Below are 16,376 nucleotides of genomic sequence, written 5' to 3'. Positions count from 1 at the left end.
AAGAAATATGTGTCAGAGACCAGTGAAATGAAACCTATCAGGGACATTATTGCCTTTACTGTCATTCTCTACTGCAATGCAGGACTGTAAAATTAAGCGCGCGACATTTCTGAAATTAATCGGAAACACTTGAAAATGCGTATTACTTGTTATTAAACAATTTCCGACCTCAGATATCGGAATCTGCATTGTATTTTACATGACCGATTGTACCCTCTTTGTCTAGATATATGACATTTGGTAGTTCACATGATCAAAACATATGGTTAAATTGAGGTCACACCGAGACTTGAACTCGGATGGCTGGATTCAGAGTCCAGAGTGCTAACCTTTACAACATGGAACCTCTGCTGAGCACCCTGGAGATGAATGGCTGTAACATCCTCTCCCAGGTGTTAAATCCCCTACTGCTGACAACCCCTGGACCGCAAGGCTTTCTCCCCGTTCTGATTGCACACAGTCCTTCAACAAACATCAGTTTCTCCAGTTTGAATCCGAAATGCGACGTTTCATTTCTTGGTTCATACTGGCAGCAGGTCTCGAAAACTGCACTATCAGTACCCAATCGTGCACCACAAACACTGCTCACATTCAAATAAGACACATGTTCATTGACAATATATGTATTACACATGTAGATTTAGAAACTGTTTTAATAACATCGGCATTGCTCATTTAAAATAAGAAACATTTGCTTAACAATTAAACACGTTGCATCTTTACAACTGAAAATACACTTTCAAATACAAATTCCTCCATTTGACCCTCATAAGGACACGACCGGACCCCAGCAATAAAACGACATATAACTAACACGTGGAGTAAATGAATGAATTAAAATGTGTATAGGAACACTTTATTTTGCTTTTCCTTTACCTCTAGCCATCGTTTGGCATAATGTGTTGTTTATGCAAGATGGATAAGACGCCCAATGCGCACAGCTGTCTCCTAGCAAGTGAAGGCACCACTGTATTCTGGACGCTGTAGTTTATTCTAGGAACAAGACACCTGGGCGTGTTAGATATCACGGGAAATCGTGGAGCCTCCTCTTTCGTTTGGTATGTGGACTGCGTGCCTAGCTCTTTCCGTTTTTGAGTTACTGGTACTTGAACGCACCTACCGATTTGCTGCGCGTCACAGCACTGGAGCACTGAATGAGAGGGTGCGTAGGATAATCCCGTGACTCTTTTTAGTCGGTACTTATTGTGTTAACTGTGTGATTGTGTAGAGGGGGGTCGTTAGACTACAGCTGTCCTCTCGCTTGTAACGAGCAATTGTAAACTCCTTTTCTGCAGTCTGAGAAGAAGATAATGCCAAAAGGGGTTGTGAATCAATGTGCAAAGTCTCTATAATAATAATATAAAGGATGCGCTTTTAATTGAATGCAGTCGGGGCACAGCCAAGAATTAGACATATCTACATCTGATTAATGAAGAGTAAGAGAGTGGTTTTAATCGGAATAATAATAGGCATAAAAGAACTTCCCTGACCGGGAATCGAACCCGGGCCGCGGCGGTGAGAGCGCCGAATCCTAACCACTAGACCACCAGGGACGTTGCTGAAGGAGTTTGTACGGCTGGCCAGGAATTTCTTTGCTATCAACGCTGTCGCATCAAAAACGGAACAGCCCCCAGGCCCTGCGCAATTGTTACAGGTGTCACTAGGACAGGTTCGTAATACCGGGGTAGCAACACCGTGGAAATGCAGACAAGGAAGCCAGATAATAAATCATGAAAGGGATTCATTTAAATTATTAAAACAATCAGATTAAAATATACTAAAATGGCCAAGCACATATATAAAACATAAAAACGAAATATTGGTCGCAATAACAAGAATAGTTGGATCAATAGCAGCAGTATTCACAATGATTATCACAATTCAAATATAGATTTAGCTACAGCAATAGCAACAACAATGGGCAAATAGCTATAGCCATAACAGGAGTAGCTATCACAACTTAAATATAGGTTCGGCTACAGAAATAACCTGCTATATATCAATATCAGTAACGTTGGAAATGGTTACAGCAACAAACGTAATGTAATTGTCTAACAGCAGCAATCAATAAGAAAAGTTTACAACAATAGAAAGTCCCAAAGCCGTCTTCTCTGTGTTCCACGGTGGCATTAGCTGAGACTCGAATAGGCTACAACAGCTCTGGTTAGTGAGGGCCGTCACTGGAGACGTTTCTCTAAGAAAGTAAAACAAAATAAAAGAACTTCGGCTAAGCAATCCAAATTGTCGAAAGCAGGGCGATGCAGCAAGCACACACACAGCAGCAAAAGATTGCACACTTCACTTAGCGAGGGGGGAGGTATATTCGCCTCTTCCCCTCTAAATGTTCAATCCGCCTTAAACAGCGAACTCAACGCCTTCCCTCTCAGTTGCTTCCGGAGTTGGGTCTCTCAGCGGCAGCGACCTGCTGTACAAGTCCCTTGGTCAGATCCCTCAGGTAATTTCTCGCCTCTGTGTCCGTGTCTCCACAGCTGTGCGTTCCCGTGTCTCTTTGCCTGGAGCTCGCTCTGCTCTCTCAATCTGTCCGTCTCTTAAAACCATTTATTTAATTAAAAATAATAAGACCCACGTGCGGAATGCGCTTTAAAAGCAACATATTAATTGTCAATTAGGTGGAGAGGCAGTATAGGCAAGTTATTATTATTACTATTATTTATTTCTTAGCAGACGCCCTTATCCAGGGCGACTTACAATTGTTACAAGATATCACATTATACATTATACAGATATCACATTATTTTTACATACAGTTACCCATTTATATAGTTGGGTTTTTACTGGAGCAATCTAGGTAAAGTACCTTGCTCAAGGGTACAACAGCATTGTCCCCCACTGGGGATTAAACCCACAACCCTCCGGTCAAGGTTCCAGAGCTCTAAACACTACTCCACACAAGTGCCGTGATTCAAAATTAGTGAAAATAAACAATAACCAAACACACAATCAATAATAAATCGTGCAGTGAAAATACAAAATCATATCGTGATTTAAATTAAAAAAAAACAAGTACGCATGTATATAAAGACAAAATAAAAAAAGAAAATAATAAAGTGTAAATGCACACCTGCAACACAATGACAGACAATGAATCATAATGAACTGCCATAATAAAGTGTGCTCCTTAGGAGAGATTAGACGGCTTCTACACCCGCGCTGTGAACAAATAGTGAGTGTTTCATCCTCTTTGGTTTGAGCAACTGGTTTTTGGGGACGAGGTGGCCGAGTGGTTAAGGCGATGGACTGCTAATCCATTGTGCTCTGCACGCGTGGGTTCGAATCCCATCCTCGTCGTAGCTTTTTCTTTTATTATTATTACTGTTTCTCGTTCTCTTTTTTTTGGCAAAAGTGTTTATCCTGCGACTATAGGACAGTATTGGTCTGTGTTAGAGATGTTCCCCAACAGTAACACAAAAACAGCCTAAACTTTGCTGAAAAATAGTATAACCAAAGGCACCGCTGGGATTTGAACTCAGGATCTCCTGTTTACTAGACAGGCGCTTTAACCATCTAAGCCACGGCGCCCTGCCACACGCAAAGAAATATGTGTCAGAGACCTGTGAAATGAAACCTATCAGGGACATTATTGCCTTTACTGTCATTCTCTACGCAATGCAGGACTGTAAAATTAACCGCGCGACATTTCTGAAATTAATCTGAAACACTTGAAAATGCGTATTACTTGTTATTAAACAATTTCCGACCTCAGATATCGGAATCTGCATTGTATTTTATATGACCGATTGTACCCTCTTTGTCTAGATATATGACATTTGGTAGTTCACATGATCAAAACATATGGTTAAATTGAGGTCACACCGAGACTTGAACTCGGATGGCTGGATTCAGAGTCCAGAGTGCTAACCTTTACAACATGGAACCTCTGCTGAGCACCCTGGAGATGAATGGCTGTAACATCCTCAGCTCCCAGGTGTAAAATCCCCTACTGCTGACAACCCCTGGACCGCAAGGCTTTCTCCCCGTTCTGATTGCACACAGTCCTTCAACAAACATTAGTTTCTCCAGTTTGAATCCGAAATGCGACGTTTCATTTCTTGGTTCATACTGGCAGCAGGTCTCGAAAACTGCACTATCAGCACCCAATCGTGCACCACAAACACTGCTTACATTCAAATAAGACACATGTTCATTGACAATATATGTATTACACATGTAGATTTAGAAACTGTTTTAATAACATCGGCATTGCTCATTTAAAATAAGAAACATTTGCTTAAAAATTAAACACGTTGCATCTTTACAAGTGAAAATACACTTTCAAACACAAATTCCTCCATTTGACCCTCATAAGGACACGACCGGACCCCAGCAATAAAACGACATATAACTAACACGTGGAGTAAATGAATGAATAAAAATGTGTATAGGAACACTTTATTTTGCTTTTCCTTTACCTCTAGCCATCGTTTGGCATAATGTGTTGTTTATGCAAGATGGATGAGACGCCCAATGCGCACAGCTGTCTCCTAGCAAGTGAAGGCACCACTGTATTCTGGACGCTGTAGTTTATTCTAGGAACAAGACACCTGGGCGTGTTAGATATCACGGGAAATCGTGGAGCCTCCTCTTTCGTTTGGTATGTGGACTGCGTGCCTAGCTCTTTCCGTTTTTGAGTTACTGGTACTTGAACGCACCTACCGATTTGCTGCGCGTCACAGCACTGGAGCACTGAATGAGAGGGTGCGTAGGATAATCCCGTGAATCTTTTTAGTCAGTACTTATTGTGTTAACTGTGTGATTGTGTAGAGGGGGGTCGTTAGACTACAGCTGTCCTCTCGCTTGTAACGAGCAATTGTAAACTCATTTTCTGCAGTCTGAGAAGAAGATAATGCCAAAAGGGGTTGTGAATCAATGTGCAAAGTCTCTATAATAATAATATAAAGGATGCGCTTTTAATTGAATGCAGTCGGGGCACAGCCAAGAATTAGACATATCTACATCTGATTAATGAAGAGTAAGAGAGTGGTTTTAATCGGAATAATAATAGGCATAAAAGAACTTCCCTGACCGGGAATCGAACCCGGGCCGCGGCGGTGAGAGCGCCGAATCCTAACCACTAGACCACCAGGGACGTTGCTGAAGGAGTTTGTACGGCTGGCCAGGAATTTCTTTGCTATCAACGCTGTCGCATCAAAAACGGAACAGCCCCCAGGCCCTGCGCAATTGTTACAGGTGTCACTAGGACAGGTTCGTAATACCGGGGTAGCAACACCGTGGAAATGCAGACAAGGAAGCCAGACAATAAATCATGAAAGGGATTCATTTAAATTATTAAAACAATCAGATTAAAATATACTAAAATGGCCAAGCACATATATAAAACATAAAAACGAAATATTGGTCGCAATAACAAGAATAGTTGGATCAATAGCAGCAGTATTCACAATGATTATCACAATTCAAATATAGATTTAGCTACAGCAATAGCAACAACAATGGGCAAATAGCTATAGCCATAACAGGAGTAGCTATCACAACTTAAATATAGGTTCGGCTACAGAAATAACCTGCTATATATCAATATCAGTAACGTTGGAAATGGTTACAGCAACAAACGTAATGTAATTGTCTAACAGCAGCAATCAATAAGAAAAGTTTACAACAATAGAAAGTCCCAAAGCCGTCTTCTCTGTGTTCCACGGTGGCATTAGCTGAGACTCGAATAGGCTACAACAGCTCTGGTTAGTGAGGGCCGTCACTGGAGACGTTTCTCTAAGAAAGTAAAACAAAATAAAAGAACTTCGGCTAAGCAATCCAAATTGTCGAAAGCAGGGCGATGCAGCAAGCACACACACAGCAGCAAAAGATTGCACACTTCACTTAGCGAGGGGGGAGGTATATTCGCCTCTTCCCCTCTAAATGTTCAATCCGCCTTAAACAGCGAACTCAACGCCTTCCCTCTCAGTTGCTTCCGGAGTTGGGTCTCTCAGCGGCAGCGACCTGCTGTACAAGTCCCTTGGTCAGATCCCTCAGGTAATTTCTCGCCTCTGTGTCCGTGTCTCCACAGCTGTGCGTTCCCGTGTCTCTTTGCCTGGAGCTCGCTCTGCTCTCTCAATCTGTCCGTCTCTTAAAACCATTTATTTAATTAAAAATAATAAGACCCACGTGCGGAATGCGCTTTAAAAGCAACACATTAATTGTCAATTAGGTGGAAAGGCAGTCTAAACAAGTTATTATTATTACTATTATTTATTTCTTAGCAGACGCCCTTATCCAGGGCGACTTACAATTGTTACAAGATATCACATTATACAGATATCACATTATTTTTTACATACAGTTACCCATTTATACAGTTGGGTTTTTACTGGAGCAATCTAGGTAAAGTACCTTGCTCAAGGGTACAACAGCATTGTCCCCCACTGGGGATTTAACCCACAACCCTCCGGTCAAGGGTCCAGAGCTCTAACCACTACTCCACACAAGTGCCGTGATTCAAAATTAGTGAAAATAAACAATAGCCAAACACACAATCAATAATAAATCGTGCAGTGAAAATACAAAATCATATCGTGATTTAAATAAAAAAAAACAAGCACGCATGTATATAAACACAAAATAATAAAAAAAAAATAATAAAGTGTAAATGCACATCTGCAACACAATGACAGACAATGAATCATAATGAACTGCCATAATAAAGTGTGCTCCTTAGGAGAGATTAGACGGCTTCTACACCCGCGCTGTGAACAAATAGTGAGTGTTTCATCCTCTTTGGTTTGAGCAGCTGGTTTTTGGGGACGAGGTGGCCGAGTGGTTAAGGCGATGGACTGCTAATCCATTGTACTCTGCACGCGTGGGTTCGAATCCCATCCTCGTCGTAGCTATTTTTTTTATTATTATTACTGTTTCTCGTTCTCTTTTTTTTGGCAAAAGTGTTTATCCTGCGACTATAGGACAGTATTGGTCTGTGTTAGAGATGTTCCCCAACAGTAACACAAAAACAGCCTAAACTTTGCTGAAAAATAGTATAACCAAAGGCACCGCTGGGATTTGAACCCAGGATCTCCTGTTTACTAGACAGGCGCTTTAACCATCTAAGCCACGGCGCCCTGCCACACGCAAAGAAATATGTGTCAGAGACCAGTGAAATGAAACCTATCAGGGACATTATGCCTTTACTGTCATTCTCTACTGCAATGCAGGACTGTAAAATTAAGCGCGCGACATTTCTGAAATTAATCGGAAACACTTGAAAATGCGTATTACTTGTTATTAAACAATTTCCGACCTCAGATATCGGAATCTGCATTGTATTTTATATGACCGATTGTACCCTCTTTGTCTAGATATATGACATTTGGTAGTTCACATGATCAAAACATATGGTTAAATTGAGGTCACACCGAGACTTGAACTCGGATGGCTGGATTCAGAGTCCAGAGTGCTAACCTTTACAACATGGAACCTCTGCTGAGCACCCTGGAGATGAATGGCTGTAACATCCTCAGCTCCCAGGTGTTAAATCCCCTACTGCTGACAACCCCTGGACCGCAAGGCTTTCTCCCCGTTCTGATTGCACACAGTCCTTCAACAAACATCAGTTTCTCCAGTTTGAATCCGAAATGCGACGTTTCATTTCTTGGTTCATACTGGCAGCAGGTCTCGAAAACTGCACTATCAGTACCCAATCGTGCACCACAAACACTGCTCACATTCAAATAAGACACATGTTCATTGACAATATATGTATTACACATGTAGATTTAGAAACTGTTTTAATAACATCGGCATTGCTCATTTAAAATAAGAAACATTTGCTTAACAATTAAACACGTTGCATCTTTACAACTGAAAATACACTTTCAAATACAAATTCCTCCATTTGACCCTCATAAGGACACGACCGGACCCCAGCAATAAAACGACATATAACTAACACGTGGAGTAAATGAATGAATTAAAATGTGTATAGGAACACTTTATTTTGCTTTTCCTTTACCTCTAGCCATCGTTTGGCATAATGTGTTGTTTATGCAAGATGGATAAGACGCCCAATGCGCACAGCTGTCTCCTAGCAAGTGAAGGCACCACTGTATTCTGGACGCTGTAGTTTATTCTAGGAACAAGACACCTGGGCGTGTTAGATATCACGGGAAATCGTGGAGCCTCCTCTTTCGTTTGGTATGTGGACTGCGTGCCTAGCTCTTTCCGTTTTTGAGTTACTGGTACTTGAACGCACCTACCGATTTGCTGCGCGTCACAGCACTGGAGCACTGAATGAGAGGGTGCGTAGGATAATCCCGTGAATCTTTTTAGTCAGTACTTATTGTGTTAACTGTGTGATTGTGTAGAGGGGGGTCGTTAGACTACAGCTGTCCTCTCGCTTGTAACGAGCAATTGTAAACTCCTTTTCTGCAGTCTGAGAAGAAGATAATGCCAAAAGGGGTTCTGAATCAATGTGCAAAGTCTCTATAATAATAATATAAAGGATGCGCTTTTAATTGAATGCAGTCGGGGCACAGCCAAGAATTAGACATATCTACATCTGATTAATGAAGAGTAAGAGAGTGGTTTTAATCGGAATAATAATAGGCATAAAAGAACTTCCCTGACCGGGAATCGAACCCGGGCCGCGGCGGTGAGAGCGCCGAATCCTAACCACTAGACCACCAGGGACGTTGCTGAAGGAGTTTGTACGGCTGGCCAGGAATTTCTTTGCTATCAACGCTGTCGCATCAAAAACGGAACAGCCCCCAGGCCCTGCGCAATTGTTACAGGTGTCACTAGGACAGGTTCGTAATACCGGGGTAGCAACACCGTGGAAATGCAGACAAGGAAGCCAGACAATAAATCATGAAAGGGATTCATTTAAATTATTAAAACAATCAGATTAAAATATACTAAAATGGCCAAGCACATATATAAAACATAAAAACGAAATATTGGTCGCAATAACAAGAATAGTTGGATCAATAGCAGCAGTATTCACAATGATTATCACAATTCAAATATAGATTTAGCTACAGCAATAGCAACAACAATGGGCAAATAGCTATAGCCATAACAGGAGTAGCTATCACAACTTAAATATAGGTTCGGCTACAGAAATAACCTGCTATATATCAATATCAGTAACGTTGGAAATGGTTACAGCAACAAACGTAATGTAATTGTCTAACAGCAGCAATCAATAAGAAAAGTTTACAACAATAGAAAGTCCCAAAGCCGTCTTCTCTGTGTTCCACGGTGGCATTAGCTGAGACTCGAATAGGCTACAACAGCTCTGGTTAGTGAGGGCCGTCACTGGAGACGTTTCTCTAAGAAAGTAAAACAAAATAAAAGAACTTCGGCTAAGCAATCCAAATTGTCGAAAGCAGGGCGATGCAGCAAGCACACACACAGCAGCAAAAGATTGCACACTTCACTTAGCGAGGGGGGAGGTATATTCGCCTCTTCCCCTCTAAATGTTCAATCCGCCTTAAACAGCGAACTCAACGCCTTCCCTCTCAGTTGCTTCCGGAGTTGGGTCTCTCAGCGGCAGCGACCTGCTGTACAAGTCCCTTGGTCAGATCCCTCAGGTAATTTCTCGCCTCTGTGTCCGTGTCTCCACAGCTGTGCGTTACCGTGTCTCTTTGCCTGGAGCTCGCTCTGCTCTCTCAATCTGTCCGTCTCTTAAAACCATTTATTTAATTAAAAATAATAAGACCCACGTGCGGAATGCGCTTTAAAAGCAACATATTAATTGTCAATTAGGTGGAGAGGCAGTCTAGGCAAGTTATTATTATTACTATTATTTATTTCTTAGCAGACGCCCTTATCCAGGGCGACTTACAATTGTTACAAGATATCACATTATACATTATACAGATATCACATTATTTTTACATACAGTTACCCATTTATATAGTTGTGTTTTTACTGGAGCAATCTAGGTAAAGTACCTTGCTCAAGGGTACAACAGCATTGTCCCCCACTGGGGATTAAACCCACAACCCTCCGGTCAAGGTTCCAGAGCTCTAAACACTACTCCACACAAGTGCCGTGATTCAAAATTAGTGAAAATAAACAATAACCAAACACACAATCAATAATAAATCGTGCAGTGAAAATACAAAATCATATCGTGATTTAAATTAAAAAAAAACAAGTACGCATGTATATAAAGACAAAATAAAAAAAGAAAATAATAAAGTGTAAATGCACACCTGCAACACAATGACAGACAATGAATCATAATGAACTGCCATAATAAAGTGTGCTCCTTAGGAGAGATGACGGCTTCTACACCCGCGCTGTGAACAAATAGTGAGTGTTTCATCCTCTTTGGTTTGAGCAACTGTTTTTTGTGGACGAGGTGGCCGAGTGGTTAAGGCGATGGACTGCTAATCCATTGTGCTCTGCACGCGTGGGTTCGAATCCCATCCTCGTCGTAGCTTTTCCTTTTATTATTATTACTGTTTCTCGTTCTCTTTTTTTTGGCAAAAGTGTTTATCCTGCGACTATAGGACAGTATTGGTCTGTGTTAGAGATGTTCCCCAACAGTAACACAAAAACAGCCTAAACTTTGCTGAAAAATAGTATAACCAAAGGCACCGCTGGGATTTGAACCCAGGATCTCCTGTTTACTAGGCAGGCGCTTTAACCATCTAAGCCACGGCGCCCTGCCACACGCAAAGAAATATGTGTCAGAGACCTGTGAAATGAAACCTATCAGGGACATTATTGCCTTTACTGTCATTCTCTACGCAATGCAGGACTGTAAAATTAACCGCGCGACATTTCTGAAATTAATCTGAAACACTTGAAAATGCGTATTACTTGTTATTAAACAATTTCCGACCTCAGATATCGGAATCTGCATTGTATTTTATATGACCGATTGTACCCTCTTTGTCTAGATATATGACATTTGGTAGTTCACATGATCAAAACATATGGTTAAATTGAGGTCACACCGAGACTTGAACCCGGATGGCTGGATTCAGAGTCCAGAGTGCTAACCTTTACAACATGGAACCTCTGCTGAGCACCCTGGAGATGAATGGCTGTAACATCCTCAGCTCTCAGGTGTAAAATCCCCTACTGCTGACAACCCCTGGACCGCAAGGCTTTCTCCCCGTTCTGATTGCACACAGTCCTTCAACAAACATCAGTTTCTCCAGTTTGAATCCGAAATGCGACGTTTCATTTCTTGGTTCATACTGGCAGCAGGTCTCGAAAACTGCACTATCAGCACCCAATCGTGCACCACAAACACTGCTTACATTCAAATAAGACACATGTTCATTGACAATATATGTATTACACATGTAGATTTAGAAACTGTTTTAATAACATCGGCATTGCTCATTTAAAATAAGAAACATTTGCTTAAAAATTAAACACGTTGCATCTTTACAAGTGAAAATACACTTTCAAACACAAATTCCTCCATTTGACCCTCATAAGGACACGACCGGACCCCAGCAATAAAACGACATATAACTAACACGTGGAGTAAATGAATGAATAAAAATGTGTATAGGAACACTTTATTTTGCTTTTCCTTTACCTCTAGCCATCGTTTGGCATAATGTGTTGTTTATGCAAGATGGATAAGACGCCCAATGCGCACAGCTGTCTCCTAGCAAGTGAAGGCACCACTGTATTCTGGACGCTGTAGTTTATTCTAGGAACAAGACACCTGGGCGTGTTAGATATCACGGGAAATCGTGGAGCCTCCTCTTTCGTTTGGTATGTGGACTGCGTGCCTAGCTCTTTCCGTTTTTGAGTTACAGGTACTTGAACGCACCTACCGATTTGCTGCGCGTCACAGCACTGGAGCACTGAATGAGAGGGTGCGTAGGATAATCCCGTGACTCTTTTTAGTCGGTACTTATTGTGTTAACTGTGTGATTGTGTAGAGGGGGGTCGTTAGACTACAGCTGTCCTCTCGCTTGTAACGAGCAATTGTAAACTCCTTTTCTGCAGTCTGAGAAGAAGATAATGCCAAAAGGGGTTGTGAATCAATGTGCAAAGTCTCTATAATAATAATATAAAGGATGCGCTTTTAATTGAATGCAGTCGGGGCACAGCCAAGAATTAGACATATCTACATCTGATTAATGAAGAGTAAGAGAGTGGTTTTAATCGGAATAATAATAGGCATAAAAGAACTTCCCTGACCGGGAATCGAACCCGGGCCGCGGCGGTGAGAGCGCCGAATCCTAACCACTAGACCACCAGGGACGTTGCTGAAGGAGTTTGTACGGCTGGCCAGGAATTTCTTTGCTATCAACGCTGTCGCATCAAAAACGGAACAGCCCCCAGGCCCTGCGCAATTGTTACAGGTGTCACTAGGACAGGTTCGTAATACCGGGGTAGCAACACCGTGGAAATGCAGACAAGGAAGCCAGACAATAAATCATGAAAGGGATTCATTTAAATTATTAAAACAATCAGATTAAAATATACTAAAATGGCCAAGCACATATATAAAACATAAAAACGAAATATTGGTCGCAATAACAAGAATAGTTGGATCAATAGCAGCAGTATTCACAATGATTATCACAATTCAAATATAGATTTAGCTACAGCAATAGCAACAACAATGGGCAAATAGCTATAGCCATAACAGGAGTAGCTATCACAACTTAAATATAGGTTCGGCTACAGAAATAACCTGCTATATATCAATATCAGTAACGTTGGAAATGGTTACAGCAACAAACGTAATGTAATTGTCTAACAGCAGCAATCAATAAGAAAAGTTTACAACAATAGAAAGTCCCAAAGCCGTCTTCTCTGTGTTCCACGGTGGCATTAGCTGAGACTCGAATAGGCTACAACAGCTCTGGTTAGTGAGGGCCGTCACTGGAGACGTTTCTCTAAGAAAGTAAAACAAAATAAAAGAACTTCGGCTAAGCAATCCAAATTGTCGAAAGCAGGGCGATGCAGCAAGCACACACACAGCAGCAAAAGATTGCACACTTCACTTAGCGAGGGGGGAGGTATATTCGCCTCTTCCCCTCTAAATGTTCAATCCGCCTTAAACAGCGAACTCAACGCCTTCCCTCTCAGTTGCTTCCGGAGTTGGGTCTCTCAGCGGCAGCGACCTGCTGTACAAGTCCCTTGGTCAGATCCCTCAGGTAATTTCTCGCCTCTGTGTCCGTGTCTCCACAGCTGTGCGTTCCCGTGTCTCTTTGCCTGGAGCTCGCTCTGCTCTCTCAATCTGTCCGTCTCTTAAAACCATTTATTTAATTAAAAATAATAAGACCCACGTGCGGAATGCGCTTTAAAAGCAACATATTAATTGTCAATTAGGTGGAGAGGCAGTATAGGCAAGTTATTATTATTACTATTATTTATTTCTTAGCAGACGCCCTTATCCAGGGCGACTTACAATTGTTACAAGATATCACATTATACATTATACAGATATCACATTATTTTTACATACAGTTACCCATTTATATAGTTGGGTTTTTACTGGAGCAATCTAGGTAAAGTACATTGCTCAAGGGTACAACAGCATTGTCCCCCACTGGGGATTAAACCCACAACCCTCCGGTCAAGGTTCCAGAGCTCTAAACACTACTCCACACAAGTGCCGTGATTCAAAATTAGTGAAAATAAACAATAGCCAAACACACAATCAATAATAAATCGTGCAGTGAAAATACAAAATCATATCGTGATTTAAATTAAAAAAAAACAAGTACGCATGTATATAAAGACAAAATAAAAAAAAAAAATAATAAAGTGTAAATGCACACCTGCAACACAATGACAGACAATGAATCATAATGAACTGCCATAATAAAGTGTGCTCCTTAGGAGAGATTAGACGGCTTCTACACCCGCGCTGTGAACAAATAGTGAGTGTTTCATCCTCTTTGGTTTGAGCAACTGTTTTTTGTGGACGAGGTGGCCGAGTGGTTAAGGCGATGGACTGCTAATCCATTGTGCTCTGCACGCGTGGGTTCGAATCCCATCCTCGTCGTAGCTTTTTCTTTTATTATTATTACTGTTTCTCGTTCTCTTTTTTTTGGCAAAAGTGTTTATCCTGCGACTATAGGACAGTATTGGTCTGTGTTAGAGATGTTCCCCAACAGTAACACAAAAACAGCCTAAACTTTGCTGAAAAATAGTATAACCAAAGGCACCGCTGGGATTTGAACCCAGGATCTCCTGTTTACTAGACAGGCGCTTTAACCATCTAAGCCACGGAGCCCTGCCACACGCAAAGAAATATGTGTCAGAGACCTGTGAAATGAAACCTATCAGGGACATTATTGCCTTTACTGTCATTCTCTACTGCAATGCAGGACTGTAAAATTAAGCGCGCGACATTTCTGAAATTAATCTGAAACACTTGAAAATGCGTATTACTTGTTATTAAACAATTTCCGACCTCAGATATCGGAATCTCCATTGTATTTTATATGACCGATTGTACCCTCTTTGTCTAGATATATGACATTTGGTAGTTCACATGATCAAAACATATGGTTAAATTGAGGTCACACCGAGACTTGAACCCGGATGGCTGGATTCAGAGTCCAGAGTGCTAACCTTTACAACATGGAACCTCTGCTGAGCACCCTGGAGATGAATGGCTGTAACATCCTCAGCTCCCAGGTGTAAAATCCCCTACTGCTGACAACCCCTGGACCGCAAGGCTTTCTCCCCGTTCTGATTGCACACAGTCCTTCAACAAACATCAGTTTCTCCAGTTTGAATCCGAAATGCGACGTTTCATTTCTTGGTTCATACTGGCAGCAGGTCTCGAAAACTGCACTATCAGCACCCAATCGTGCACCACAAACACTGCTTACATTCAAATAAGACACATGTTCATTGACAATATATGTATTACACATGTAGATTTAGAAACTGTTTTAATAACATCGGCATTGCTCATTTAAAATAAGAAACATTTGCTTAAAAATTAAACACGTTGCATCTTTACAAGTGAAAATACACTTTCAAACACAAATTCCTCCATTTGACCCTCATAAGGACACGACCGGACCCCAGCAATAAAACGACATATAACTAACACGTGGAGTAAATGAATGAATAAAAATGTGTATAGGAACACTTTATTTTGCTTTTCCTTTACCTCTAGCCATCGTTTGGCATAATGTGTTGTTTATGCAAGATGGATAAGACGCCCAATGCGCACAGCTGTCTCCTAGCAAGTGAAGGCACCACTGTATTCTGGACGCTGTAGTTTATTCTAGGAACAAGACACCTGGGCGTGTTAGATATCACGGGAAATCGTGGAGCCTCCTCTTTCGTTTGGTATGTGGACTGCGTGCCTAGCTCTTTCCGTTTTTGAGTTACTGGTACTTGAACGCACCTACCGATTTGCTGCGCGTCACAGCACTGGAGCACTGAATGAGAGGGTGCGTAGGATAATCCCGTGACTCTTTTTAGTCGGTACTTATTGTGTTAACTGTGTGATTGTGTAGAGGGGGGTCGTTAGACTACAGCTGTCCTCTCGCTTGTAACGAGCAATTGTAAACTCCTTTTCTGCAGTCTGAGAAGAAGATAATGCCAAAAGGGGTTGTGAATCAATGTGCAAAGTCTCTATAATAATAATATAAAGGATGCGCTTTTAATTGAATGCAGTCGGGGCACAGCCAAGAATTAGACATATCTACATCTGATTAATGAAGAGTAAGAGAGTGGTTTTAATCGGAATAATAATAGGCATAAAAGAACTTCCCTGACCGGGAATCGAACCCGGGCCGCGGCGGTGAGAGCGCCGAATCCTAACCACTAGACCACCAGGGACATTGCTGAAGGAGTTTGTACGGCTGGCCAGGAATTTCTTTGCTATCAACGCTGTCGCATCAAAAACGGAACAGCCCCCAGGCCCTGCGCAATTGTTACAGGTGTCACTAGGACAGGTTCGTAATACCGGGGTAGCAACACCGTGGAAATGCAGACAAGGAAGCCAGACAATAAATCATGAAAGGGATTCATTTAAATTATTAAAACAATCAGATTAAAATATACTAAAATGGCCAAGCACATATATAAAACATAAAAACGAAATATTGGTCGCAATAACAAGAATAGTTGGATCAATAGCAGCAGTATTCACAATGATTATCACAATTCAAATATAGATTTAGCTACAGCAATAGCAACAACAATGGGCAAATAGCTATAGCCATAACAGGAGTAGCTATCACAACTTAAATATAGGTTCGGCTACAGAAATAACCTGCTATATATCAATATCAGTAACGTTGGAAATGGTTACAGCAACAAACGTAATGTAATTGTCTAACAGCAGCAATCAATAAGAAAAGTTTACAACAATAGAAAGTCCCAAAGCCGTCTTCTCTGTGTTCCACGGTGGCATTAGCTGAGACTCGAATAGGCTACAACAGCTCTGGTTA

General features: G+C 41.4%; 13 non-coding genes across 13 annotated transcripts; 4 read left to right on the top strand and 9 right to left on the bottom strand.

Moving 5' to 3' along the window:
* Positions 1-1,481: 1,481 nt before the first annotated feature.
* Positions 1,482-1,553, bottom strand: trnae-cuc (transfer RNA glutamic acid (anticodon CUC)). Its single transcript has one exon. It is a non-coding gene; the product is annotated as a tRNA-Glu (tRNA).
* Positions 1,554-3,227: 1,674 nt separating this feature from the next.
* Positions 3,228-3,309, top strand: trnas-gcu (transfer RNA serine (anticodon GCU)). The gene has a single exon. It is a non-coding gene; the product is annotated as a tRNA-Ser (tRNA).
* Positions 3,310-3,466: 157 nt separating this feature from the next.
* On the bottom strand, positions 3,467-3,540 carry trnat-agu (transfer RNA threonine (anticodon AGU)). Its single transcript has one exon. It is a non-coding gene; the product is annotated as a tRNA-Thr (tRNA).
* Positions 3,541-5,035: 1,495 nt separating this feature from the next.
* On the bottom strand, positions 5,036-5,107 carry trnae-cuc (transfer RNA glutamic acid (anticodon CUC)). Its single transcript has one exon. It is a non-coding gene; the product is annotated as a tRNA-Glu (tRNA).
* A 1,668-nt stretch (positions 5,108-6,775) lies between these two features.
* trnas-gcu (transfer RNA serine (anticodon GCU)) lies at positions 6,776-6,857 on the top strand. Its single transcript has one exon. It is a non-coding gene; the product is annotated as a tRNA-Ser (tRNA).
* A 157-nt stretch (positions 6,858-7,014) lies between these two features.
* trnat-agu (transfer RNA threonine (anticodon AGU)) lies at positions 7,015-7,088 on the bottom strand. The gene has a single exon. It is a non-coding gene; the product is annotated as a tRNA-Thr (tRNA).
* A 1,495-nt stretch (positions 7,089-8,583) lies between these two features.
* On the bottom strand, positions 8,584-8,655 carry trnae-cuc (transfer RNA glutamic acid (anticodon CUC)). Its single transcript has one exon. It is a non-coding gene; the product is annotated as a tRNA-Glu (tRNA).
* A 1,672-nt stretch (positions 8,656-10,327) lies between these two features.
* trnas-gcu (transfer RNA serine (anticodon GCU)) lies at positions 10,328-10,409 on the top strand. The gene has a single exon. It is a non-coding gene; the product is annotated as a tRNA-Ser (tRNA).
* A 157-nt stretch (positions 10,410-10,566) lies between these two features.
* Positions 10,567-10,640, bottom strand: trnat-agu (transfer RNA threonine (anticodon AGU)). Its single transcript has one exon. It is a non-coding gene; the product is annotated as a tRNA-Thr (tRNA).
* Positions 10,641-12,135: 1,495 nt separating this feature from the next.
* Positions 12,136-12,207, bottom strand: trnae-cuc (transfer RNA glutamic acid (anticodon CUC)). Its single transcript has one exon. It is a non-coding gene; the product is annotated as a tRNA-Glu (tRNA).
* Positions 12,208-13,881: 1,674 nt separating this feature from the next.
* On the top strand, positions 13,882-13,963 carry trnas-gcu (transfer RNA serine (anticodon GCU)). Its single transcript has one exon. It is a non-coding gene; the product is annotated as a tRNA-Ser (tRNA).
* A 157-nt stretch (positions 13,964-14,120) lies between these two features.
* trnat-agu (transfer RNA threonine (anticodon AGU)) lies at positions 14,121-14,194 on the bottom strand. The gene has a single exon. It is a non-coding gene; the product is annotated as a tRNA-Thr (tRNA).
* A 1,496-nt stretch (positions 14,195-15,690) lies between these two features.
* On the bottom strand, positions 15,691-15,762 carry trnae-cuc (transfer RNA glutamic acid (anticodon CUC)). Its single transcript has one exon. It is a non-coding gene; the product is annotated as a tRNA-Glu (tRNA).
* Positions 15,763-16,376: the final 614 nt, after the last annotated feature.

Source organism: Acipenser ruthenus, chromosome 21, assembly GCF_902713425.1.
Source record: "Acipenser ruthenus chromosome 21, fAciRut3.2 maternal haplotype, whole genome shotgun sequence".
Classification (NCBI taxonomy): domain Eukaryota; kingdom Metazoa; phylum Chordata; class Actinopteri; order Acipenseriformes; family Acipenseridae; genus Acipenser; species Acipenser ruthenus.
Note: the sequence above shows the minus strand (reverse complement) of the source record. Positions and strands in the feature narration are given on the sequence as shown.